The 25,873-nt window shown below is 43.6% G+C and overlaps 1 long non-coding RNA gene across 1 annotated transcript; it reads left to right on the forward strand.

Moving 5' to 3' along the window:
• LOC132691536 (uncharacterized) lies at positions 1 to 25,301 on the forward strand. The gene is made up of 3 exons (XR_013554991.2): positions 1 to 15,902; positions 16,639 to 16,840; positions 18,319 to 25,301. It is a non-coding gene; the product is annotated as an uncharacterized LOC132691536 (long non-coding RNA).
• Positions 25,302 to 25,873: the final 572 nt, after the last annotated feature.

The following is a 25,873-nucleotide window of genomic DNA, read 5'->3' on the forward strand; positions in this document are numbered from 1 at the left end:
GTCTCAGGCAAGCTGGGAGGAGTTAGTCACCCTGAATTTAATGCCAAGATCCAGAGAACAGATACCATTTTGTGTTCTTTGAGGATTTTCTAAACCCAAGTGGAAGCTTCATGAGGAGGTGTTATTGAGGGTATATTGTTGATGAGTCTATTACTAATACATTAATTTAGTAGTAGTGTTCTGTTAAGAAAAGATTCACTCATTGGACACTCTCTATTGTGTTCTCACTGGTTGCCAGGGCTGTTCTAAGTGTTAGAAAACTGTACAGATACGAACAAAACTAAGTCCTTGTTCCAGCAGGGATGGACAGTCAACCAATAAGTCATCTTTGAGTGACAGTAATAAATACTATGGAGAAAAATAAAGCTGTGTAAGAGAGATAGGGAGTGAACGGGGGTATTCAGACTTTCATTTTAGAGCTTAAAGGATCAGTTGAAGTGTTGGCAGTTGCAAAGACCAGCAGTTAGTGGGAAATAAGGAAAACAGTGTGTATCAGCAGGGTTCAGTTGCAGGAAACAGAAACCACTCTAGCTATTTTAGGCAGAAAGGCAATGAACAGAGAGAAGCAGGTGTTTACTGCATTGTTTGGAAAGCTGGAGGACCTGACTTGGTTCCATAGCTGCCACTGCCGTTTAGCTCGGAAATCAGGAGGCTGCCACTGTAAGGAATGACTGAGAACACATTGCTGTCCCTGAAATGTGAGAAGTAAGAAGTGCCTGTCACCCCCCTTCTGACTATCTCTTAGCACCCATTAAATTAGTGACCAAAAGCCCCAGTGTCTCCACAATCGTGTTTGCCAATGGTTCCAGCGAAATCAACGGCAAGGTGGATTTTGCTTCAATTCTGACTTCCAGCCTCATGCAAATGCGTATAATTAGTCGACCCTAATTCACAATTAGAAATCCAGCTGCAAGAAAGACTAGGAAACGTGGTTCTAGATTTCCAACCTCTGAGTTAGAAAAAGACACACGAGAAGGAGTTGGGAATGAGCCTATTCAGGACATCCATACATCTCCAGGAAACCACTCTTTGCCAAGAAGACCAAAGGAAGTAGAAAATCCAAGGTAAGACTATCCAGAGAATCAAACTTCATCCTGTACATCCAGCGTGTATGGGAAGGCAACATTGTGTAGTGGGAAGAAATTAGGTTTTGAAATCAGATAAACCTAGATTCAGTTCTCACTTGCTGATGACTTTGAGCAGTCTCTTAATACCTATGAGAAATGGCCTCTTTATATATAAAAAGGAGTATTAGCACCTTACTTGGAAGCACGTTGTAAGCATTAAATAAGATAATACTATTGAAATATAGGGCATATTGTAGGCATTCAATTTGATCAACCATACAGCTTGTATGTAAAATTGTTAACAAACATATTTTGGAGTGCTGATTCCAAATTACCCATCTTCTCCCAGACTTAGATTAATTCAAGGATTCACCACAGAAGATCCCAATTTCTATGTAGCTAAAATGAGCCGGATTTTTTTTTTTAAGATCCTGGGCCATCCTTTACCGGGACAGGCTAATTCTATTATTGAGTGGCTTAGAAGGAGCTAAGAAAACATTCCTTTCGTAGAAGTTGAAAAGGTCAGAACTTACTGGTAGTTACTTTTAGTTTTTGCAACACAGAATCAAATAAAAAAATTTTTTTAATGTTTATTTATATTTTCAGAGAGAGAGAGACAGAGTGCAAACAGGGGAGGGCAGAGAGAGAGGGAGACACAGAATCTGAAGCAGGCTTCAGGCTCATAGCTGTCAGTACAGAGCCCAGCGTGGGGCTCAAACTCACAAACCATGAGATCATGAACTGAGCTGAAGTCGGATGCTCAACCGACTGAGCCACCCAGGCGCCCCTCAAACAAAAATTTTAAATGCCTTATAAAACCTCCAAGGGGAATTAAATAAACTTTTGATTATTGAGGTGATTCTCTGGGTCGGCAATGTAATACCCATCTATCATGGACCAGTTTGCACCACATTTCCCACAAGATTCATGTGATGCATGACATTTGGCTCAGCAATTTCAAAATTAGGTGTATTTCAACATACTTATAAAACAGGCTATCAAACAATTAAGCTTTTGTGCTTTTTGGACTCATGGATGGGATGAGGGAACTTATATGGCAGATGGTTTGTCAGAGCCCAAACATGCGCCAGGTGTGAGGGCAGGAGTACTCCCTCCTGGGGCCTCTGTTTGCCTACATCGATTAACATCGGGGCTGAGAAGGCTCTGGAAGAAGAGCTAGAAGATAGAGACTAGATCCTGGGATGTGACCAGCTGGAGTCCATAAGACTCTGAAGGTGGTAGGTGAACATAAGCTGTTCTCGTAGCGTCAAGACTGTTGCTTGAGCCCATAAGGACACTTGGCCACCCTTGAGAAGCATGTGTACCCCGAGGAGAGAATGGCGGAGGGTGTGGAGAACTGCCACCTGAGGGCCCCTCCCCCTCCTTATCTCCCTGGCTAGTGGTTTGATGAGTCGTGGCCTGAGCCCGAGTGGCAGATCCAGTAGAATGACCAGAATGACCCTGGAAAGGGCAGAAGCAGATGGCCAGGAGGAGCTCTCAGACATTCTGGAGTAGGGCCCCATCATTGGGACATAGGGTGGCCTTAGCCAAGGGATGAGAACTTGGCTACAAGTGGCTAGGTAGTGGGGCCGGCAGGCGGCCCAGGGAAGCAGCCACTCCAAGCCTAGGGATGGACGAGGTGTACTTGGTGGGTGGGTGCATGAAGCAGAGAACCCAAGACACGAGAGCTGGAGGGGACCTCAAAACTGGGTGGTAGTAATGGAAAAGGGTTCTGCTACTGAAATCCTTAGGTTGCATAGGTTGGGCTTTCAAGTTAGGGACACAGTCTATGTGTCCTATGGCGTCACATGGATGCAGGATGGTAAACATTGGGACATTCAAATTACAAATGAATAATAAAAAATTGGGGATGGGGGGCGCCTGGGTGGCTCAGTTGGTTGAGCATCCAACTCCAGCTCAGGTCATGATCTCAGGTTTGTGAGTTCGAGCCCCACGTTGGGCTGTCTCCTGTCAGCGCAGGACCTGCTGCGGATCCTCTGTCCCCCTCTCTCTGCCCCTCCCTTGCTTGCTCTCTCTCTCTCTCTCTCTCTCTTTCAAAAACTGAATTAACATTTTAAAAAAAGTTTTTTTCATCGTAGTGTGACCATTATGATGTAAAAGTGTATTTCTTCTTCATTTCTTCAAGACTGTCGAGATTTCCCCTCCTGTCTCCTCTTTCCTCACCATCAGATCTGTAAGGAACACCGCTGCTTCTCCATGTGTCTGATTCTCCTCCAGAAACAAGGCTTCTCTCATGAGTGTTCCTTCACTCACATTGAAGACCCTACAGGGAATCAATACCACATACATGTGCCTTCTAGAGAATTCTTTTGAAGGATGAGCTGCTTCCAGCAAGGGATAGGTGGGGAAAACATCAACAAAAGCACTGATGATGAAAATTTAATGTATATACTTGTATAACTAACACCAAAGCAAAGTTGGGAATGTGATCAAATAATAGAATGTAAACATGTGTTCGGGCCAAGCAGGAAGAGTGTAACTAAAAAACGGTGGAAGAAGGGAGGAAGAAGGGACCACCATCTCATGCATTGTTCATTCTCTCGTATTATTCATTATATCAATGATATTGACAGATACTGGGTATGAGTCGTATCACACCACTTAAAATGGACAAAACAATAAAAAGTGAAGAAAAAGAGAAATCAAAGGTATTAAAAAAGACATAAGTCTAGAAGTATCCAAATGTTCCTGCATGAAAACAACATGGCCAAATATCTTGGTCCAGTAATATGGCTGCTACAGATGGAATGTTTGTGTCTGTCCAGAATTTGTATGTTGAAGACTCTTTCCTCGGTACTGGGAAATGGGGCCTTGGGAAGTGATTAGGTCACGGGGTAGAGCCCTCATGAATGAGATTCATGCCCTTAGAAGAGAGGCTCCGGAAATCTCCCTCCTCCCCTCCATTATGTGAGGACACGGCAAAAAACAGCCATTCCATGCCTTTATCTCAGACTTCCCACCTCCGGAACTGTGAGAAATAAATTTCTGTTGTTTATAAGCCACCCAGTCTATGGTATTCTTGGTTTAGCAGCCTGAATGGACTAAAACAATGGCTCTGGAAATTGCTCAGTTCAGTGATTTGAAGGAGAGGATAAGGAAATGTTCACACACCAGACTCTGGGGAGGGGAAAGTGTGTGTCTAGAAAGAAAACAGTGCTTTGTCTCACTGCTTCGACTTGTTTCTAGTTATGGGATTTCATCTGTTTTGAATTTTATAAACATTTCAATAATGTATGAGATTTTGGGGATGATGAAAAGAGAAAATGGGTTCAAAAGGGTTAAGAAACAGTAATCTAAGCAAGTTTCCATATTTGGAGGATAAGTGCAAGCACCTGAAATCGAGTCTCTTCATACAGACTTTAAATTCAACAGGAGCACAAGAATACCACCCGTAGCCCATGACGTCAGCATGAGAAGAGACAGAATACCCCAAACTTCAAATTACCAACAAGGAGAGAAATGAAGGCTGTATCCCAAGAGAGCTCCTATCACTTGTCACTATAAGCTGGGTAAGAGCGTGGGAGAGAGACTTAAAATCTCCAGGAAAAAGAGTAAAGAGACAGGGAGCACTTAGCTGTAGTGTAGACAAAAACACTCACAGAAAGAGCAAGTTTTAAAACTAAGTGAAATGTCTACCGCACAGTGAGGGAGAAGGTGCTTGAAAGTGAACAGAACCAGAAATAGCCGCTACAGGAAAGCTTTACTTTGTGGGAGAATCAGGTAAACCAAAAAAGGGCGGTGCACCTTAGAGACCTGGCAATGAACGGAAAAGAAGGAACTAAGAAGAAAACTTAGGATCTTGCAGAAATGACACATAAATAAGACCTGAGGGCTCTGCTCCCCATCACTGTCCCCCAGAGACATTTTACCTTGCGGCACGGACAGCTGACAGTGTTCTTGAATTAGGAATTCTGTTAAAAATGGCTCAGCAAAAGAAAAAAAAAATCAACCTAACTCTATAAAGAGATGCTATTAGAAGAACCCAGAGGGGTGCCTGCGTGGCTCAGTCGGTTAAGCATCCAACTTTGGCTCGGGTCATGATCTCATAGTTCATGGGTTTGAACCCCGTGTCGGGCTCTATGCTGACAGCTCAGAGCCCTGAGCCTGCTTGGGACTCTGTGTCTCCCTGTCTCTCTGCCCCTCCCCTGTTGCACTCTGTTTCTCTCTCTCTCTCAAAAAGAAATAAACATTAAAAAAATTAAAAAAAGAAAAAGACAATAGATTTGGATGTTGCATGATTTCAACATTGAACAAGGGCAGTTAAATGATCAGGAAGATGAAAACAAAATAAAGAAAGGTGTAGCCGAGGTGGAAGACAATGTGATCGAAATGGAAGATAGGCAAATAAAGTGCAACATATAGAATAGCAGTTCCTGAAGAAGGAAAACAAAGCAATGAAACATAACTATAATCCAAGAAAACTGCAGAAATAAGAAAAAATGTAAATCAATATTTTAAAAGGCTCACTACATATCTAGGAAAATTTTCCAGAAAGAACTTGAGGCATTTTTGCGTAAACCATGAGATTTAAAAACAATTTTTTTTATTGCCTTTATTTATTTTTGAAAGGCAGAGAGAGACAAAGCATGATGGGGGAGTGGCAGAGAGAGAGGGAGACACAGAATCTGAAGCAGGCTTCAGGCTCTGAGCTGTCAGCACAGCTGACAGGGGCTCGATGTGGGGCTCGAAGTCACGAACTGTGAGATCGTGATCTGAGCTGAAGTCAGACGCTTAACCAACTCAGCCACCCAGCTGCCCCCGAACCATGAGATTTTATAGACACACACACATACCCACAATCCTCAGCACCTGTATTGATGATAGCTTACATCAAACTGGTGGCTTAAAGCAACATAAATTTATTTTTATACAGTTCTGGAGTCTGGAAGTCCAAAATCAAGGTGTCAGTATGTTCCCTTTGAAGGGTCTATGAGAGAATCCTCTAGGCTTTTCTCAGCCTCTGGTGACTCCAGGTGTTTCTTGGCTTATGGCCACATCACTCCAATCTCAATGTCTGTCTTCATGTGGCCTTCTCCTCTTTATCCCTGTGCATTTCTTTCACTTCCTCTCTCAAATTTACATCCCATCCTTTTCTCTTTTAAGAACACTTGTCATTGGGGCACCTGGGTGGCTCAATCGGTTAAGTGTCCGACTTCGGCTGAGGTCCATGACCTCAGAGTTTGTGAGTTTGAGCCCCGCATCAAGGTCTCTGCTGTCAGCACAGAGCCCGCTTCTGATCCTCTGTCCCCCTCCCTCTGCACCTCCCCTGCTCGTGCTCTCTCTCTCAAGAATAAATAAACATTAAAAAAAAAAAAAAGGACACTTTTCATTAAATTTAGAGGCCACCTGGGTAATCCAAGATGACCTAATGTCAAAATTCTTGATTACGTTTGAAAAGTCCCTTTTTTCAAATAAGGTAACATTCACAGGGTCCAGGGATTTGGCTGAGGACATACCTGTTTTGAGTCACTATTTAGTCCATTACAGGGCCTCCCAGCTAACAGGTCAAATTACTTATAAGGGTAAGAATATTAAACTGACATCAGACTTCTCATGAGCAACTTATAAAGCCAGTCAATAAAGGGCAGCTTTTTAACAGGCTCAAGAACAAAGACTGTGAGCCAAAGATTTTCTATCCAGCCAAGCTTACCTTCAAATATTAAGGTTAAAGGAAATGGTTTCAATATGCAGTAACTCAGGGGATACTGTATACGTGTGCCAGAGAGGACTCTTTTAGAGGATGAATTTTATCTAACCAAGAGATAATTGGTAAACTTGAGCAAAAGCACTAGTAGTGAAAATGTATTTTATGATGTAATCTTATTATATTATATTATTTTATTTTATTAGCATTAATTAATTATTATGTTATTTATGTTGTAATATATTTAATTGCATAGCTAAGACTAAAACGAGGGTGAGAATATGGATTGAAGAGTAGTATCTCTATAGTTTATGCTCTGGAAAAGTAAAACTAACACAACCAAAAAAAAAAGAGAGAGAGAAAGAGAGAGAGGGAGGGAGGGAGAGAAACAGCAAGGTAGGACAGTAAAATTGACAGTTGTATAGATAAGTGAAGAAGGATACAAATGGACATACCAGATGGCAAAGCCTTAGTAAGAAAAAAAGGGAGATTAAGGGCACTGTCAGTGGAACAAATACAAAGACAGCCCCTGGAACAGACATACAAACATTCTGAACTGCCAAAAGCAATGAACAAAGAAATTGCAAAGAAAATATGCCCAATGAAGAAGGGAAGACAGTAAATATAACACAAGCATGATTAAAACATAATGTGATCACCTTGAGACTAAACATGTAAGACAAGCCAGTTAATGGAATGGACTTTTCTGGTGTCTTCTCTTTTCTTGCTATAGGGACAAACGAACCAATTCTCAAATTAGCTCACAAGGCAAAAGCAGATCCCATGTTATATTTAATAGACGCACCTCAAACACAGTGATTCAAAAGACCCATGATAAAGAAATGGCCCAAAACACACCATAAAAATAAAAACAGTAGAAAGACAGGGTAGTGACTCATATCGGTTAAAGTAAATTCAGGCCAAAAACCTTTAAATGAGACAAAAAATACACTTAAGGCTGAAAACCACAATTTGCAATGAAGAGAAATGATGAACATCTATGCACCAAATAATACAGCCACCACTAACATAAAGCAGAAATTACATGAGATGAGAATAGAAGAAGATAGAAAATAGAGACTTCAGCACCACAAACTCAGCATGACAGGTCTAACACAAAGGAAATAAAGATATACATGTTTTAAACAAGTTAATAAATAATAAGGTAGAACTTGTGCGCATATGTTTAATACTATGCCCTAATAATAGAGATTATATCTTCTTTTCAAATGTAATGAACATGGATCATTTTGAAAACTTGATCATATATTCATCTTTATGGTCACACTAAATGAACCCGGGTTAAGTTTGGTAGACCTCTGCTTTTATTGCACGTGATGCATGTGCAGTGAAAACCGTTCTCACTTTAACACGTATCCCTGACCTTTTCCAGACACAGCATAACTAATATCTCCTTTTGAAGGTCAGCACATGGGCAGCTTAACATACACCAGGCTTTCAGACACCTGTGTCTCAGGATCGGTGACTCCTTTAAGTCTCCAGATCTCCTGAAGGGGGGTCTGTTGCTCGTGCTCAGGCGGATCACTCAGTGTGCCCGTCAGCTGTGCCCTGCGGTCTGTGCTGTGGCCTGTGAGATGGATGGCAGCATCACATTGCCACTCAGCAAGGTCAGTGGCAAACATGGGAAACTACAGGGTGGTCGTACGTGAAATACGTGCAGAAAACAAAAGCTGAGCGTGGCTTCCGTAGCACAAATACAAAATGCCCTGAATGCTCTTCCTGCAGTGGTTTTGTCGTTCGCTGTATGGTCTGAATCCACAACTATTCATTCTGATATTTAGTAATTCCTTTTTGTTTGTTTGTTTGATAAATAAACAATGTGGGGAACAATATACGTTTTTAAAAAGTACGTGCTTAGTGAAAAAAATTATTACTATCTTTTTGATTCTTGGGGAAGTTATAATGAACATGTAATTTACACTAAATTTTTGTGACATTCACCATCCAGCCAGGGACTGGCCACAAGAAAACCTGTGGACAAAATCTACTAAAGGACTGTCAGCATCTATTTCAGAAGTTAGTGGTTATTTTAAGAAGATTGTAGGGGCGCCTGGGTGGCTCAGTCGGTTAAGCGTCCAACATCATCAGCTCGGTGATGATCTCACGGTTTGTGAGTTTGAGCCCCGCGTCAAGCTCTGTGCTGACAGCTTGGGAGCCTGGATCCTGCTTCAGATTCTGTATCCCGCCCTCTCTCTCTGCCCCTTCTCTGCTTGTACTCTCTCTTTCCCTCTCTGAAAAGTAAATAAAGATTAGAAAAAATTTTTTAAAAAGATCATACTTGAAGTTGGCTATTTAACATAAGTGGATACCAAAAATGTATTTATGTATCACTGTGAAGCAGTGCTGACTTTGTATTTAGATCAAATGTCTGTTTTTCTTTTTTCTCTTTAAAAAATTTTTAACGTTTATTCATTTTTGAGAGACAGAGAGAGACGGAGTGCGAGCAGGGGAGGAGCAGAGACAGAGGGAGGCACAGAATCCGAAGCAGCTCCGGGCTCTGAGCTGTCGGCACAGAGCCCGACGCGGGGCTTGAACTCACTGACGGGACCACGAGATCATGACCTGAGCTGAAGTTGCAGGCTTACCGGACTGAACCACCCAGGTGCCCCCAAATGTCTGTTTTTCTACATGAACTTTTGTATTTTCAGTAATGGTGCCCCCATTATTGGGTTCCAGCAGGACTGCTCAGCCTGTGCCTTGATAGTGGCCAGGAAAGTCCAGGACCTCCAGATGCAGCATGCAGAGACAGTGGGTGATGCAAAATGAGGCCCTTTCTCAGAAAATAATTCAACCCGAAAAAGTAAGGGATATCTTGCATTGAATGTGGAAGATTTCCTGGCCAGAAATGAGAGGAAAGGGTTTCTAGCTGCTCCGGTAGAGACGTTACTCTTTCCTGTCCAGCAACCAAGGGCCGCTATGGCAGAGGCGTGTGGTCCTGTTTGCTTTTCTTATGTCGGTCTGCGGGGCTGCGGGCACCAGCAAGAGGCTGTATTCTCACCCTGGGGCTGGCTCTCAGTGAGAGAGGCACTGAGCCCCTGCTAGGTGACTCCTTCTTCCAGACACTGGATCTTGGCCTGGTTTGTTGGCTTTGCCCTCCCATGTACGTTCATGTCACATATTTCCAGATTTTTTCCAGAGGCAGCAAGGCAAAGCTCTTCCTGCTAAAACATGAAGGGAGGGGCTTTGCTGTATGAGAGCTAGTAACCATGAGGAAAAGGTTTTTGCTTTACAATTTTACTCAAAAAGAAACAAAAGACACCCCAAACAAACACAACCATACATGTTGCACACAAAACTGCAAAAAAATACTTTTTGTAGGATTAAGTCCTAATTCCTGTATCAGATGTGAGTTGGGGTTTCAACAACAGCTAATTCAAGGGAGGTTCAAGGCCATACAAAAGGGAGCCTTCGTATTTTAGCACAGCCGCGAAAATACACATTTGCCTTTGAGCCCTCAGGAAACAAAGTCCGATCTGAAAGAAATTAGTCTCATGGTATTTCAGGCAGGAAGTTTAAAATAAACGTTCACTATTGTCTTCTTCTTCCTTTTCAGATTGGTTTTCCCTCCAAACTGTGCTTTGAATCCTGTTATCTCCAAGGTTGGAGCTGGAGCGGGAGTTGGGATTACAGAAAGTGTGGAGGAAGGCACAACTTTTCAGCTGGTGGATACGGTGTCAGCTCTGTGGGCTCAATAGAATTCTCAAGGCCTTGTGAGTTTTGAAAACTGCCGTATTTCCTCTAATTTAAGACTCGCTCTATTTTTCTTACATGTCAAAATAAACAAAAAAATAAAAAAAAAAGAAATTGCCCCATCACGCAGAGCGAGTTAAAAAGTTTTCAAAGCTGGGGGGAATTGTTGTGACCGTTTCATGCATCATTAAAAAAAAAAAAAAAAAAAAGCCTGTTATTCAGAATTCAAAATCTGTAGAAAATTTCTAGTGACTTTCACTAGAAGCTGTTTAATGTTTATCCTTAAAAAAAAGGAAAAACGAAACTATAAGTTTAACCAAAGAGGAAATGCCAGTAAACCCCTAGGATTCTCCAAGATGCCTTCAAATTATATTGTCAATCTTAAGTGTGCTAATGAGGCCAAACTCTTAAGCATGGCTGAAAAGCAGCCGGTCCCCACCAGGCTATGAAATAACTGGGGGTACAAAATGATTTGGAAGAATATTTAATCTCTGATTATGAAAGAAGCCAGAGTTAAGCTTTGGTAATTGTGAATGGTGTAGAGTCTGTGTCTAGAATCGTTTTTTTGTGCATGGACATCCATTGTTCCAGCACCATTGGTTGAGAAGACCATGTCTTTTCTCCATTGTATCACTTTGCTCCTTTGTCAAAGATCAGTTGACAATACTGATGGGAGTCTGTTTCTGGGTTCTCTGTTCTGTTTCATTGGTCTGTTTGTTCTTTTGCCAATACCACACCCTCTTCATTACCGCAGCTTTGTGGGAAGACTTGAAATTAGATAGTGTCAATCTTCCAGCTTTGTTTTTCTCCTTCAATACTGTGTTGACTATTCTGGATAGTCTGTGTCGCCTCTCCACGTAAACTTTAGAATCAGGTTATTGGTATCCACAAAATAACATGCTGGGATTTTAGTGGGATTGCATTGAACTTATAGATCAAGTTAGGAAGAACTGACATCTTGAAAATACTGAGTCTTTCCATCCGTGAACATAAGACATCTCCCCATTTATTATTTATTGAATTCTTCTCTAATACTCTTATCAGAGTTTTATAGTTTTCCTCATATAGATCTTATACATATTTTGTTAGATTTTTATTTCATTTTGGAGGGTGCTAATATAAATAGTGTTATGTTTTGGTTTTGTTTTTTTATTTGAGAGAGAGAGGATTTCCAGCAGGCTCCACACTCAGTGTGGAACCTGGTACAGAACTTGATCCCATGACCCTGAGATCATGACCTGAGCTGAAATCAAGAGCCAGATGCTCAATCAACTGTGCCACCCAGGAGCCCCAGTGTTATGTTTTTACGTTCAAATTCCCCTGTTCATTGCTGGTATATAGGAAAACAATAGCAGCATATAATTGCACAGATGTGTGAACGCTAAAGTAATTTAAGAGTATATACAGTTAATTTAGCTCCCCAAGCTCTCCCTGTCTTTTTCCCTCCTCTCTTTCTTTCTAACTTCTTTATTTACTTCCTTCTTTCCTTTCTTTCTCCCACTGAAAGGCTTCTATTCAAGTGATAGAGCATCTTACAATCAGTAGCATCTCAGAATTGGGGAAATAGCATCTCGTGTTGCTTGATATGGGATGAAGGGATGGGGATGCCTTCAAACAGGTGGGATTATTGGCTCTCTTTAGAGAAGATACTGAAGAGATCAAATCACCATAAAAGAGTCAAGTGCAGATAAACATAAGCAAGGGCCGGCTTCCTTCTGCCTATTTGGAGCGGGTGGAGAAAGGGTGGCTCTTGGTTTTGTGAGCATGGCAAGTGGGTCAGATGGGCAGAAAGCAACTCTCAAAAGAAGGGAGGCAGTGAAATTTGAGCATTTAGAGATCAAGTACACAACCTTCCTTAGGGCCTTTGCATCTACTTGTTCCCTTTGACCAGGCCATTCTTCCCCTAGATAGCCTCACGGCTTTCTTCCTCATCTGCCATAAGTTTTTGCTTATACTTCAATTTCTCACTGAGGTTTTCTTTGACCACCACACTAACAATGACAAAGTCCTACTCCCTATATTCCCTAATGTCCTTCTCTGCATTTTCTCCCACAGCAGTGCAAGGAACAGAGAAAGAAACTGAAAGGACAGGGAGAAGGGGAAAGTGCGTCTCCCCTTATTTTTCAACAGGGAGAATTAAGCCTCTTTTTTTTTTTTTTTTTTTAATTTTTTTTTTAACGTTTATTTATTTTTGAGACAGAGAGAGAGAGCATGAACGGGGGAGGGCCAGAGAGAGAGGGAGACACAGAATCGGAAGCAGGCTCCAGGCCCTGAGCCATCAACCCAGAGCCCGACGCGGGGCTCGAACTCACGGACCGCGAGATCGTGACCTGAGCTGAAGTCGGACGCTTAACGGACTGAGCCACCCAGGCGCCCCAAGCCTCTTATTTTTAATTTGCTTGTGCTCTTAAATGCGCCAGAATCTAGAATAATGCATAGGGTAGAAACTCACTAAATATTTGTGGGATGAATGAGGGATCCTGGTGTGACTGTCGGAATGCTTCATCTATGAGTTCAAGCCCCAATTACAAATTGTGTTCCATGTAAACATAGTTCCAAGGGATGTGAATAGGCATTTCCCCCCTTGTTCGGCATTTGTTCCGTGTCATTTTTTTTGCTTTATCCTCATTTAAAAGAAATGATTGTGACATAACTTATATGCAGTAAAATTAACCTTTTAGGTGCATTCAACTCTGTGAGTTTTGACGAACGCACAGTTGTATAGTCATTGCCCCTACTGTGATGTAAAATATTTCCTTCACTCCAAAAACTTCCCTCTTGTCGGTTTCTAGTAAACCTTTCCCCTACTCCCAGACTTTGGTGGCCACTTGGCAGCTTTCTACTCTTACAAGTTTTGCCCATTCCAGGATGTCACATGAATGGTATTATACAATATGTAGCCTTTTGAGTCTGGCTTCTTTCCCTTCATACAATGTACTTGACATTCAACCATATGGCTGCATGTGTCAGTAGTTTATTCTTTTTTGCTGTGGAGCAGTATTCCCTTGTATGAATGTATCCGTTTGTTCACCCATTCATTCATTAACTGTGGAGGGGAGGAAACACACTTTTTCCTCTACCCTCTGAGGTTCAGTGGCTGGAGCCCTGCAAACTGAACTGACAAAAGACAAATTGACAGGAGAAAAAAAGGTTTATTTCATATGTGCATAAGAAGGGCTTCGCAGAAATCAAAACCCCACAGGAGCCTGGGTGGCTCAGTTGGTCAAATGTCTACTTCTGCGCAGGTCATGATCTCCCGGTTCGTGGGTTCGAGCCCCGCATCAGGCTGACAGCTCAGAGTCTGGAGCCTTCTTCAGATTCGGTAGTCTCTCTCTCTCTGCCCCTCCCCCACTCACAGTCTGTCTGTCTGTCTCTCTCTCTCTCTTTCTCTCTCACTCACTCAAAAATAAATAAACGTTAGAAAAAAAATGAAATTAAAACCCTAAAGAGGCAGGCAGACCTTAAAGCTTATCCACCATTTTAGCAAAAGGGCAATAAATTTGCAGAGCTATAATAAGAAAAATGGAAAGGGTTTGAGCTTCTAGGGGTGGTAAATTGTGGGAAGGTAAATATATGGGGAAGCTAATGGAAGATAGGTTTATTTAGTAAAGGCTGTTTGTGTAGGTCCTTTCCATCTGCTTTGTGGCCATAAAACTCCCCCAGGAGAGGGCATTTACGGCAGCCCTCGTTTCTCAGAAGTTTCCGTTCTTAATCAGATAGGGGAGGCTCTGAGAAGGCCTGTTTCTTCATCCTTTGATTCTCAATTGGCTGTAGCTCCAAATCATCTTTACCCCAAAGTGGCATATTTTGGGGTGGCATATTCTGGTCCCCTTCCAAGGACATTTGCCCTGATTCCTGTTGTGGGTGATGATGAATGAAATGCTTTGAGCATTTGTGTCCTAGTTTGCTGTGAATGTAAGTTTTTTTTTCCCCACTTGGATCAATACCTCGGAGCGAGATTTCTGGCTGTATGGTAAGCGTACATACGGCCTGAACGTGAGGACAAAGAGAGGGTGGCCATCCACAAGCCAGGAAGAGAGCTTTCACCACAAACCGACCGTGCCCCCAGAACTGTGAGAAAATACATTTCTGTTGTTTAAGTCACCCGGCCTATGGAAGTTTCTTATGGTAGCCCAAGCTAAGACAGTATGTATTTGACTTTATTTTTCAAAATTGCCCAACTGTTTCCCAAAGCTGTGGCACCATTTTGCACCCTGACCAGCAGTATTACAAAAGTCTCATCTGCTCTGCATTCTCACTAGTACTTAGTATTGCCAGTTTTTTAAAAAAGTCATTCTAATAGGGTGTATGTTTTAAATTTTCACTTCCCTATTTACTAATGATGTTGAACATCTTTTCATGTTTAACAGGGTTTTCAACCAAGTGGAACAGATTTTCTTTCTTTACTGCAGGACTGCACTCAGTCTTACTATATTTATGCACCGTGTGAACTGCCTAATGGGAAGATTGCTGGGACTATGATTTTGACTTGACTGGAACTCTTATCTCATGGTCAAGATTGCAAGGCTAGGATTCCAGCGAGAATATTTTAGCAAATGCTGGCCTGAGTATATGGTCAAGTACACACTCTTTTGTGGAGCATTTAATCTGTTTGCAACCAACTCATTCAGTCTTACTTCCCTTTGGTCCCTATTCCCAAGAGAAACATTTTTGAGGTATCAGTTATTCCACCTCCAAGCCTTTGCTCATGTCATTCTACCTGCTTGAAATGCCTTCCCCCCTTCCCTTCTTCTCCCTGAACTCACCCAGCTTTGCCCATCTGGCTCACGCCCACAGGGAGCTTTTCCTGCCCACAGTGATCTTTCTCAGACCTCCCGATGACTGGGCCACTCATGGGGACTCTTGATCACATCCTGCCTAGCTTTTTTCTATATTTTCCCCAAAGTTGCTCTGCTCTGCTTTTGTAATGGGATAGTTAGTGGAAGGCTCTGATATCCTAGACTTTTTAAAAAGTCCCCTGATGCGTTGAGTTGTGTGCATAGCTCCTGCTTATAAACCCCTGTTGAATTCAGCTAAAGTAAATTAATAGCCATTTATATCAGCTCACTTAAATGTTAACTCTCCACTTATCCAGGCACCAAGAACAAAGGTCGGAAAGAGAAGTTTGTTCACAGTTCCTGACTGAACGGGGAGAAGACATTTAATGGAAACATGAACCTCATGCCTGGGTCTCCTGGAACTTGTAGCTGGACCTAGGAGTTTGTGGCCAAGCCTACCAACCACATTCCCCAACGATTTCTTCTCTTTTGGCACGCTGGTCATGGAGTTGGGAGAGGAGAGCACCCAGTCCATTCTTATCTTTAAAGAGAGAAGAAACAGCGAAGTCTGTGACATTCAGGTTTCTGTGCCCTCTCTCCTCTCGCTGGTCATCTTGCCCAGCTCAGCAGACTGTGCATACCCAGCTCACTAGCCAGAGAACTGGCTAGCTCAGGCAGCTGGTGAGTCAAGAGTGTGCTCAAGTGTGGTTGTCGAGAGTGGTACAGCCCATCTCCCACATCTTAGCCTTTTCTGAGCACCTTAGCCCTGTGGTAGCATCAGACTGGGTGGCACAAATGGGCGTGCAGCCAGGAATCAGTCGGTGGGAACACGACTTGCACAGTTCTGCGGTGACCACACCCTGTAGCTTTCTGTCCTTTGTCCTTTCAATAAACATAGATGGAGTATCTACTATATATCGGGCACTAGGGATTCGGGGATACAGGTATGAATGTAACATGATCCTTGACCCAAGGAACTTCTAGTTTTCATGGGAGACAAGCATATAAATGAAACCTTCCAACAGACCCCTAGATGTAAGCCATAATTCCTAGCCTGTGCTACTGACGGTGGTAGGAGTTGGGATAGAGATCCTACTAGAAGTCACAGATTTGCATTGCTCTGACTCCCACCCACAGAAGTCTAGGCGTTTCTCGGGTCTTCCATAAGGTTATGAAGACCTCTTGGCTGCCACAGTGCAACACAGGTCTTCTTCCTCTGTTTGCCCATGCTCACTGAAGTCAGCTGTCCTGGATCCGGTGACATGTAGATATGAATGCCCGCCCAAGGCACCCTGCACTGCAGATACTGGCTGAAGGCACTATATACATGTCCCCTCCCACTTCTGTGACATGCCAACCACTCTGGCCAACTGCCCAAGCCCCCATGACGATTCTCTACTCAAACCTGTTTCAACAGTAACTTCAAGTGGGCCTGAGTCCTCTTCACCCCAACTTGAACTCCATTCTGTTAACAACACTCCAGAGCTGTACTTCTTAACGTATAAGTCAAACTACAGTGGTGTTTGGGCTGCCCTAGTGCCTGCAACACTCCTGAACATTGGAAACATGCATCGACTTCCTCCAGGTGGATGCAGCCCCATGCAAGTGTGCATGGCTCGGTAAGTGAAGGACAGCTTGGGTTTCAACCCCAACTCACCCCCTTGGCTGGTTGTCCTTGGCAGGACACAACCTAGCCAAGGGACGATCCTGATGACATGGCCCCTGGCTCTATTATTGCAAGACACTGGCTGTCTTCACAGTTGTTTGCTGGACATTCATGGCCATTTCCCGAGGTTTTGTCTGACTTGAACTCAAGGGTAGGTCTCTCGGGGACTGTTTCCCGAGGTTCAGTCTGACCTGAATTCAGTCTGACCTGAATTCAAGGGTAGGTCTCTTGGGGTCTTCCATCTTGACCTTCTGGTCACATGGCAATTGACCCTTCCGAGAGTGGCATATCTATTCGGTGCACCTGGCCTTTTCTGGAGACTGCTCCTGCTACCAGCTTGAGGGAGGGGATGCCACTCTGTTCTGTACTCTGCCTACCAACTGCATGTGCCTGGATTTTCATTAATTCCTCATGGCATCACTGAGACAACCTTATAGCATTTAACAAGTTTTCACTCAAGTTTCAAAGATAAAGGAAGAAACATACATATGTGGTTGATGAAATATATATGTATACACACACACACACACACACACACACACACATATGTATATATATCCCAGGGGATATATATATATATATATATATATATATATATATATATATATCCCCTGCCCCAGAGCTGGAAAGAGTGAGAGAGAAAGAGAGAGAGAGAATGATATACATACTGATATAGATTTCCCTGGAATGAATTTACAAATATTGTATAACTAATATCTGCACTGGGGTTTCTTACCAGACCACTGTCCTGCTGTCTTCATGGCTTGTGGCCAGGGGCAGCTCATCCCTACTGCCAGAAATCCCTGGGGCACCTCCATCCTCAAACTCAGCCCAAACCGAGCCATGGCTTCAGAGAGGAGGACGTTGTATCCCTTCATCTCAATCCCAGGTCCTTATTTCCTGTCCCAGAATTTATTTTTTGCCAGGATGATTAACAGTTGGAATGTTACACCCTTTAGGAGAACCACACCCCCACCTACAAGAGGACTCGTCTGGCTAACAGGTTAACCACACAAAGAAGTGACGTCAATATATTTTTTAAAGTTTGGTTTCCAAAGGCTAGGGATACAGGCTTATCTGTGGGCTTTTTGTGACAAAACACTTAACAGAGATCTCAGTGAAACGAGACTGTAAGTTGTTAATGACTATAGTCTCGACAGAACCCATGAGGACTGAGCTATAGGAGATCTTCAGACAGAGCTAATATAGCTCCTGTAGGTTCCAAATGGGAAATGATGGGCAAATTCTTAGAGCTCAAAAGAAGTGACTTTTGGTTCGATGAAATTATGTATTACTTCATATGGCGGATGGTAGACTTGGGGGGACTTTGGCAGGTGAACAATGTCGGGTAAGACAGGGCTATGTGTAAAAAATAAGCAACCTCTGAATACATACACAAACCCTTTTTTTTTTTTTTTTGCTACTCTCAAGGATTCCTGAGATGCTTTGGTGGAATAGAAACTTCAAGGTGATGCCAAGCAAGGTCCTATAGTTTCTCGGGTGACCTGTTGCACAACCGTGCTAGAAAACTTCAAGTCTTATTCAGAGAACTGATAGAGAGCCTGTCTTTGGAAGCAAAGACCTGGGTCTGAATCTGGACTCAGCCACTTACTACCTCTGTGTTCTTGGTGATAAAGGTAATTCTTTTTTTTTTCCCCCTTTTCTTTAAAAAAAAATTTTTTTTAATGTTTATTTATTTTTGAGAGAGAGTGTGAGCAGGGGAGGTGCAGAGAGAGAGGGAGACACAGAATCCAAAGCAGGCTCCAGGCTCTGAGCTGTCAGCACAGAGCCTGATGAGGGGCTCCAGCTCACAAACCCTGAGATCATGACCTGAGCCGAAGTTGGACGCTTAACCGACTGAGCCACCCAGGCGCCCCGTTTTTCTTCCTTTTCAATGATAAAGGTAATTCTTATATCGGGACCTGCAAAATCGAGGCTTTCGCAGTGGCATGGCCCACCACACAAATTGAAACCTAAGTGTGTAGCACTTAAGGGAAATGTGTCACTGTCACAGAAACCTAGCATATGCCAGTTACAATCACCCAACTCAGCTCTGCCTTACCTTAGCCTAGAAAATAGGAACTTTGAGCTTTATAAGGAAGTCCCCACCCTCTTGGCCATTGATTCTCTGAGTTGCCGTTTCTTATGCTCTAAAAAATCTGCTCTTGCCCCAACTCCCTCAGGAAGAGTGCGTTTTTACTGCTTGAGAAGCGCTGTCCTCCCCCAATGCATGGGTCGTTCCCCGTGAATAAAGGACATCAAAGTCATTGCACGGTTTTATTTTTGTCATTTGACATTGGGAAAATCACTTAACCTCTCTGAATTTCAATTTCATCCTCTATAGCATGGGCATGAGAATTCTTTCGTCCACAAACTCTCAGGGTATTGTCAACATTCAGTGAGACACTACCTGGAGGGCCTGACGCATTGTGAATACTCAATAAATGGTTACATGGTATGAACTCATTTCTACTGTAAGTTCCTAAAGCTTGAGTTATAAATAAAATGTGACAAAATATGCATGCATTTTCACATGTGAGTGTTTTCACTTGAAGCAACTGAAACAATTCTAGGGAGTTCATGACCTCGATCTCTTTATTTATTGTATATGAAGAGGCATGTGGCAGGGGTCCTTCACATAACTCCATCCCACCGCTGTCCCCATAAGTGGTTACAGATCTTAAGTGGGTGGCACTGGGGTTCACTGAGAAATACCCAGATCATTCCCTCAAACCTTGTGAAGTTACTTTTGTCAACAAATGTCAGCTTTGGGATTTTCCTTCTAAAAGCTCATTCTCGTCTTCCTGGGAATTCTTAACTAGCTCCTTTGAGATCCAGTAGAAGCAAGGAAACCAATTGCTTAGGAAGAGATAAACTATCTGAAGTGCATACACCTTTGCAAAACTCAGCCATTGTGCTCAGCTCAGCACTTTTTTTTTTCAGGATTTGAGGGGCCAATCTACCTAGTCAAATGCTATACAAAAGACCTTTTTTCTGGAATCAACTTCCAGCAAGGGATTAGCACCAGTTCTGAGATTCCATCTGTCTTGTTTACATTCCTTGTGCGATTTCAGAACATCGTGTTCCCTTTCTTGTAATTGCACAACAAAAGCACTGCCACAGGGCCCTGGAATGTCTTTCCTCTCCATGTCAGGATTTCCTTCTGGCTGGCATTCTTTGCAGACAGCTCTGGGACCTCCAGGTGGGCTGGTTCAGAGAAGAGAACTTGGGCTTTAGAGACGGACAAATCTCCAGTTCTGCTGCTGCCATTCGTGACGTATTCACTGAACCTTCCTTCTGTAAAATGGAGATAGTAACATTTTAGCCTTTGTAGGATCCTTGTGGAGATTGAATAAGACGATGTGTGTAAATCATCCAGCACAGGGCCTGGCAATCTTAGGTACTGTGATAAGTGACGTCATTATTTTAATTCTGGTGCCAAGGGACCTTGCAGCATTCATTTCTTTCTTGTGCCCAGCATCAAAATGCTCTACCTTTGCCTGACTTCTCCAAAGGAACACACACACCTGTCCCACTGGAGAAGGTGTTAAGTGATGCAGATTCTTGGCTTCGCTATCTTTTAAAATATTCTGTGGCTGGGCAAAAAGGCTCTCTTGGTGACCCGCTGGTCACTGTAAATCAGTGCTGCTTTTGTAACATCGCTGGAGACAGAGGAGGGACACCTGACTGTTGACTGGGAAGCAGACACGTGAAGGGCCTTGTACTGATGTCCACCCGAACACAATGATCCAGAACAGCTGTGGTGTCTCGGCAGCTCGCCCTTTGCAAGGTTGGAAAGGACTGGGTGTGGCCACAGGTCCTACGCTCTCGTTGTGCACGGTTATGGGCCAGGAACGCTCACTTGGCGATGAATACATTGTCACCGAACTTGCTGTACGTGGGGGCTACTCTGTCAAGGTGAAGGCCCCAGGCAGGCCCCTGAGAAGTCTGAGAAGCCTTATGTGGGTGAGTCTTGCCACGGAGCGGGGAGTGGGCTGGTGTTTGCCTGGTGTGTGCAGAGCATTTGCTCTTGGCTGGTGGTGAGCACCTCATGGCGTGATAGTTGGGGGCTGGCCGTCGTCATCACACTGCATGGTGGAGGGAGGACGCATTTAAATTTTTTTTAATATTCACTTATTATTTTGAGAGAGAGAGAGACAGAATGCAAGTGGGGAGGGGGAGAGAGAGAAGGAGACACAGAATCTGAAGCAGGCTCCAGGCTCTGAGCTGTCAGCACAGAGCCCGATGCGGGGCTCGAACTCACGAACCACGAGATCACAACCTGAGCCAAAGTTCAGACGCTTAACCGACTGAGCCACCCAGGCGCCCCTGAACACATTTTAGAGTTACATAGTTCTGGAGTTGAATTTCAGCTCAGCCACTCATCATTTGCTTTGAACAACCTACTTAACCTTGCCCAGGTACCTCCTTTTAAAACAAAACCAATGTCTACTTTACAGAATGATTGTTACTATTATAGAAGTCCTGGACTTTGTACAGTGCCTAGTACAATGGGATCACAGTCCATGATCGTTTACATTGCCGTTACTTTAAAAATAATTTAGATCTACATAGAAGGAGGGTGATGGGCCCGCACAGCAGGCCGGTTTATTATGCAAATGAATAGGGTTTTATACAGGCTCGCTTGCCCCAGGCGTTACATTATTAGTAGCTGCTTACAAAAGAATAAGAGAATTTATTACTAAGTGAAATCCTGGCCAAGGCCTAATCTCACAGCAAATATGTTTTTCTTTTTTTAATGTTTTATTTATTTCTGAGACAGAGAGAGACAGAGCATTAGCAGGGGAGGGGCAGAGAGAGAGGGAGACACAGAATCCGAAGCAGGCTCCAGGCTCTGAGCCGTCAGCACAGACCCTGATCCAAGGCTCGAACCCACAAACTGTGAGATCATGACCTGAGCCAAAGTTGGACGCTTAACCGACTGAGCCACCCAGGCACCCCACAGCAAATCTTCTGGATGCCCAGTGCTGGCTTCTTAAAGTTGGCCTGCAGGCACCCGCCATGCTAATGTGTCTATCTGTCATTAAGGATGGAAGGAACACTCTCCTTCACAAGGCCTCCCATATATGGTCCTCCTCCAACCCCTTGGGTGAAGGAACATGGAAAATATGAAAGGTCATAGCACCGCTGTGCTGAGCGCAAGTCAGGCCAGCACAACCTCATCCATCTGTGCTATGTCGTCATGGGAGGGACCGTCTGCCAGCTCCATAGCACTTCTCCAAACTAAATATAATGCAGACCAAGGCAGCAAAGCATGGGTCTGTTGTGACTGGACTTCAAATAATAGTGTGTGGCACTACCCCATAGGCTTGGGGATGGGTAGCATCCACGGTGTAAATGAGATGGGTGGAGAAGTGTTGGTTGTTCACCAAAGAACTATGCCCCTTTCTGTGTTGCTGGGAAGCGGATGGTCAGCCAGGGATAGCATCGCCCAGAAACATTTGCATCTAATTTGAGCCATGTAATGAGCTCTGGCCATCAGGATGTGGGCAAAAGTCATGTAAACACATCTAAGCCTGGCCTATAAAAATGAGGCGCTTTGCTCCCTGTGTTCTGTATGTTGGTTGGATGTCTGTGCTATGGACAGCGCTGTGAGCCATGTGTTGAGGACACTCATGCGTTTGCTGTCTCAGCTGGGGTCCCCAGAGGGCTGTGCAGAGTGGAGCCTTGCGTCAGTCGGACTCTACATGAGTGGGACATAACTTTCATAAGTAAAATTGTATATTTTATATAAATCAATAATAGTATTTTGCGGGTTTATGTGTAATAACAGCCAGCACCATTGTAACTAACACAAGATGATCTGTAATTGACTTTTTCCAGAAGGTCACCATAGGTAAACTGGAGATTTGACTAGTTAGTGATCAGATGATTGAGGATGTTGGGCAGGTGATTACACTAAGAAAGACTGAAGTCCCTTAAACCAATACTCAGTTCATGATTACACCTTTTAGGACAAGAAGAAGAAAGCCTGATATTTAAAATATACGTCTGGAGCCTCAAGTAGACCTGTAATGCATAATAAATCACAGCTAATACGGAAGGAAACATCCATTTACTACAGACTTTAAAAAGTTCTTTCTTGGAATTTCTTTATCCAAACAAAGAGTTTTGGAATTTCCTGCTCAGTAATCATTGATTGATTGATTGATTGAAACATCGAAGAACTTCATATTCCCATCCTGGTCCATGCAAAATTATTCAGTTGTCTTAAGCAAAGAAAAAGAATAGTCCTAATAGTAATTTCTTGGATTCCTAAATGTCTTAACAATATCGATTGACGTCTACTTAACTGTCAAGACGTTACAAAGTCTACCAAGTTTTATTTTTCATTTCAGCCGTTCCCCGTATAATGAATGGGTCCCGTGTTTGGACAACTCACTTTCACTTCAGCAACTTCTGTGGGGATTATTCTCCTTTCCTTTATGAGCCTGTCACAGAGATTCCTTGGACTGGGAAGTTTGCCCAGCCCCTCACATGTCAGCCACAGAAGGCAAAACTCACTTCCCTTTTCTTCCCAGCAACAATTACTCTGTCCAAGCTTCAGGAAGTCCTGTGCACCGTCAGCTGTGGTGTGTGTGTGTGTGTGTGTGTGTGTGTGTGTGTGAGACCCACAATGTGGCATAAAAAAGACATATATAAGAAACAACAGAAAGGACTATTACCGCGACTGCCTGGAAATCCCTAACCTGTCTGAGATGTGTCCTTTGCTGTTTTCCTCCCACAGGGGCCCCTCCTGCCTAAGTTGGGTGGTGGTCTTCCCTAGAGCAGGAAGGCAGTGTACCCGGGGGTCCTGGGGAGGGAGTTGTGCCTATTTTCAGCAGTCTGTAGGCACACAAATTCTGCTCACTTTTCTCTTCTAGAGAAGTGATAGACTCCCCCCAAATATCTTTTCTTGCTTCAAGTCAAAAAACTGTCTTAGAAGTGATGCTCATAATGCTTTTCTCTCATCCAGCACTGGAGAATCCACTGACACTGCCCTAGTTTTCCTGGGCGTTCGTCTATCTGATGACTTCATGGCTGTGGTCATAACTCTGAATCAGGATACCCCTGATTACTTACTGTTGTAAGTTCAGTGAAAATACCTATATAGTTCATACCTGGTACCCCAGCCACTGTTGCTGCATAAGAAGTCACCCCCAAAGTTTAGTGGCTTAAAACAACTTTATTATTATGCTTATGGATTGTGTGGTTTTGGAATCGAGATAGTGGGAATGGCTGTTCCATAATGTTGGGGGCCTAGACATTCTTGGCTGAGTGAGAGCCAGGCCAGCACGACCTCATCCGTCTGTGCCGTCATCATGGGAGGGACCATCTCCCAGCCCCATAGCACTTAGGGTTGTTCCATAATGTCTGGAGTGAAATGAAATTGGGGGACAAAGTGATCTGAGGACTCCTTCCACTCACATATCTGGTCCCTGATTTGGGATGAGGTATTTGAAGATGAGCACTATGGACTGAGCACCCATCCAGGGCCTCTCCATGTGGTGTGGTTTCCACACAGCACGGCAGCCTCAGGGTGGCTGGACTGCTAACATGGAGGTTCAGGGCTCAAAGCTTAAGTGCTTCCGCGGCAAGACGAAAGCTCGATGAATGCCTTTGTGATCTGGAAGTCATGCAGCACCGTTTCCACTGCCTTCTATCAGTGGCAGTCAAGCCACAACCCTGCCCAGACTCAAATGAAACAGAATTAGACTTTGTGCCTTGACAGGTTATTGGCAAGGTTCCGGAAGGGCCTGGATGGAAGATGTTGTGATCTTCTTATCTTGGGAAAATACAGGCAGCCACAGTGGATTCTGCTTTTAGAGGTTTGTGTGGATTTTGTTGCAGAATTTGAAGCCACACGTGTTCGGTGCTCTGCACTTTGCAAACAAAGTGCCCTACGGGTCCCGGAGTGGGAAAAATCTTTACTTATTGAGATGAGTCTGGTTGCGTTTTAGCTAAACCTGGAAAGATGAAGCAGACCAGAGGGGACACTAGGCAGAGGAGATCGTGCTTTTAATACAGGGAGACGGGAAGTACAGGGAAATGTGACTATATCCTAAGACTACAATATTGGAGAGGGGCTCTGGGGCAGATGGAGATAAACTTGACATGTCCATGGAACCGTGATTTGTCTCAGCAGCTGACTGACAAAGCGAAAGACCTGAGGAACTGCTTATATCAGTCCCTCCTGCCCTCCCCTTCCCTCCAAGAGTCTCTACATTTTAACATTTTATTTGTAGTGCTTTCAATAAAATGTGTACTCCCTGCTCTTGGGATATATTTAAGCATAAAAATACTTTGATATCTTTAAGGATCTCATTTTTTTAATTTGAGAGAGAGAGAGAACATGAGAGTGTGCCAAGTAGGGGTGGGGGGGGCAAAGGGAGGGAGGGAAAGAGAGAGAGAGAGAGAGAGAGAGAGAGAGAGAGAATATCTTAAGCAGGCTCCTTGCTCAGCACAGAGCCCAATGTGCTCGCACCTACAATCCTGGGATCAGGACTTGAGTGGAAATCAAGAGTTGGATGCTCAACCGACTAAGCCACCCAGGTGCCCTTTGGGTTCTAATGTCTATGCTACATCTTTGCACACTTTATCTTGCCCCCACTCACTTCAGTTTTCCCCAAGACCTTATTCAAAATGTGGAGAGAATGGACCCACTTGGACTCTCTTTCTCCTTGGTTGTCTGCTCCTTTAATTCCAGCTCTCTCCTTGCTCGGTAAAACTGCGCTTGATCCTGTCTTGCACTTATTCTTGTCTTTAGATATATGTGTTATTCATGTTTTTAAAAGCCTGGATGCTGACCAGTCATCTTGAACATCTTGCAAGGCAACGTTATTGAAAATTGGGGCAGTAGTTAATCACCTTTGTATCCCAGCAGGAAGGTAGGAAAGATGCCGTAGTTGGGTCAACTCAACCCATGCCTGAGAGTACACCTGGGTGTTATTCAAATCAAGAGTGAGGAAGGAAAGTTAATTTAAAC

This window comes from Panthera onca, chromosome B1 (genome assembly GCF_046562875.1).
Source record: "Panthera onca isolate mPanOnc1 chromosome B1, mPanOnc1 haplotype 2, whole genome shotgun sequence".
Lineage (NCBI taxonomy): Eukaryota > Metazoa > Chordata > Mammalia > Carnivora > Felidae > Panthera > Panthera onca.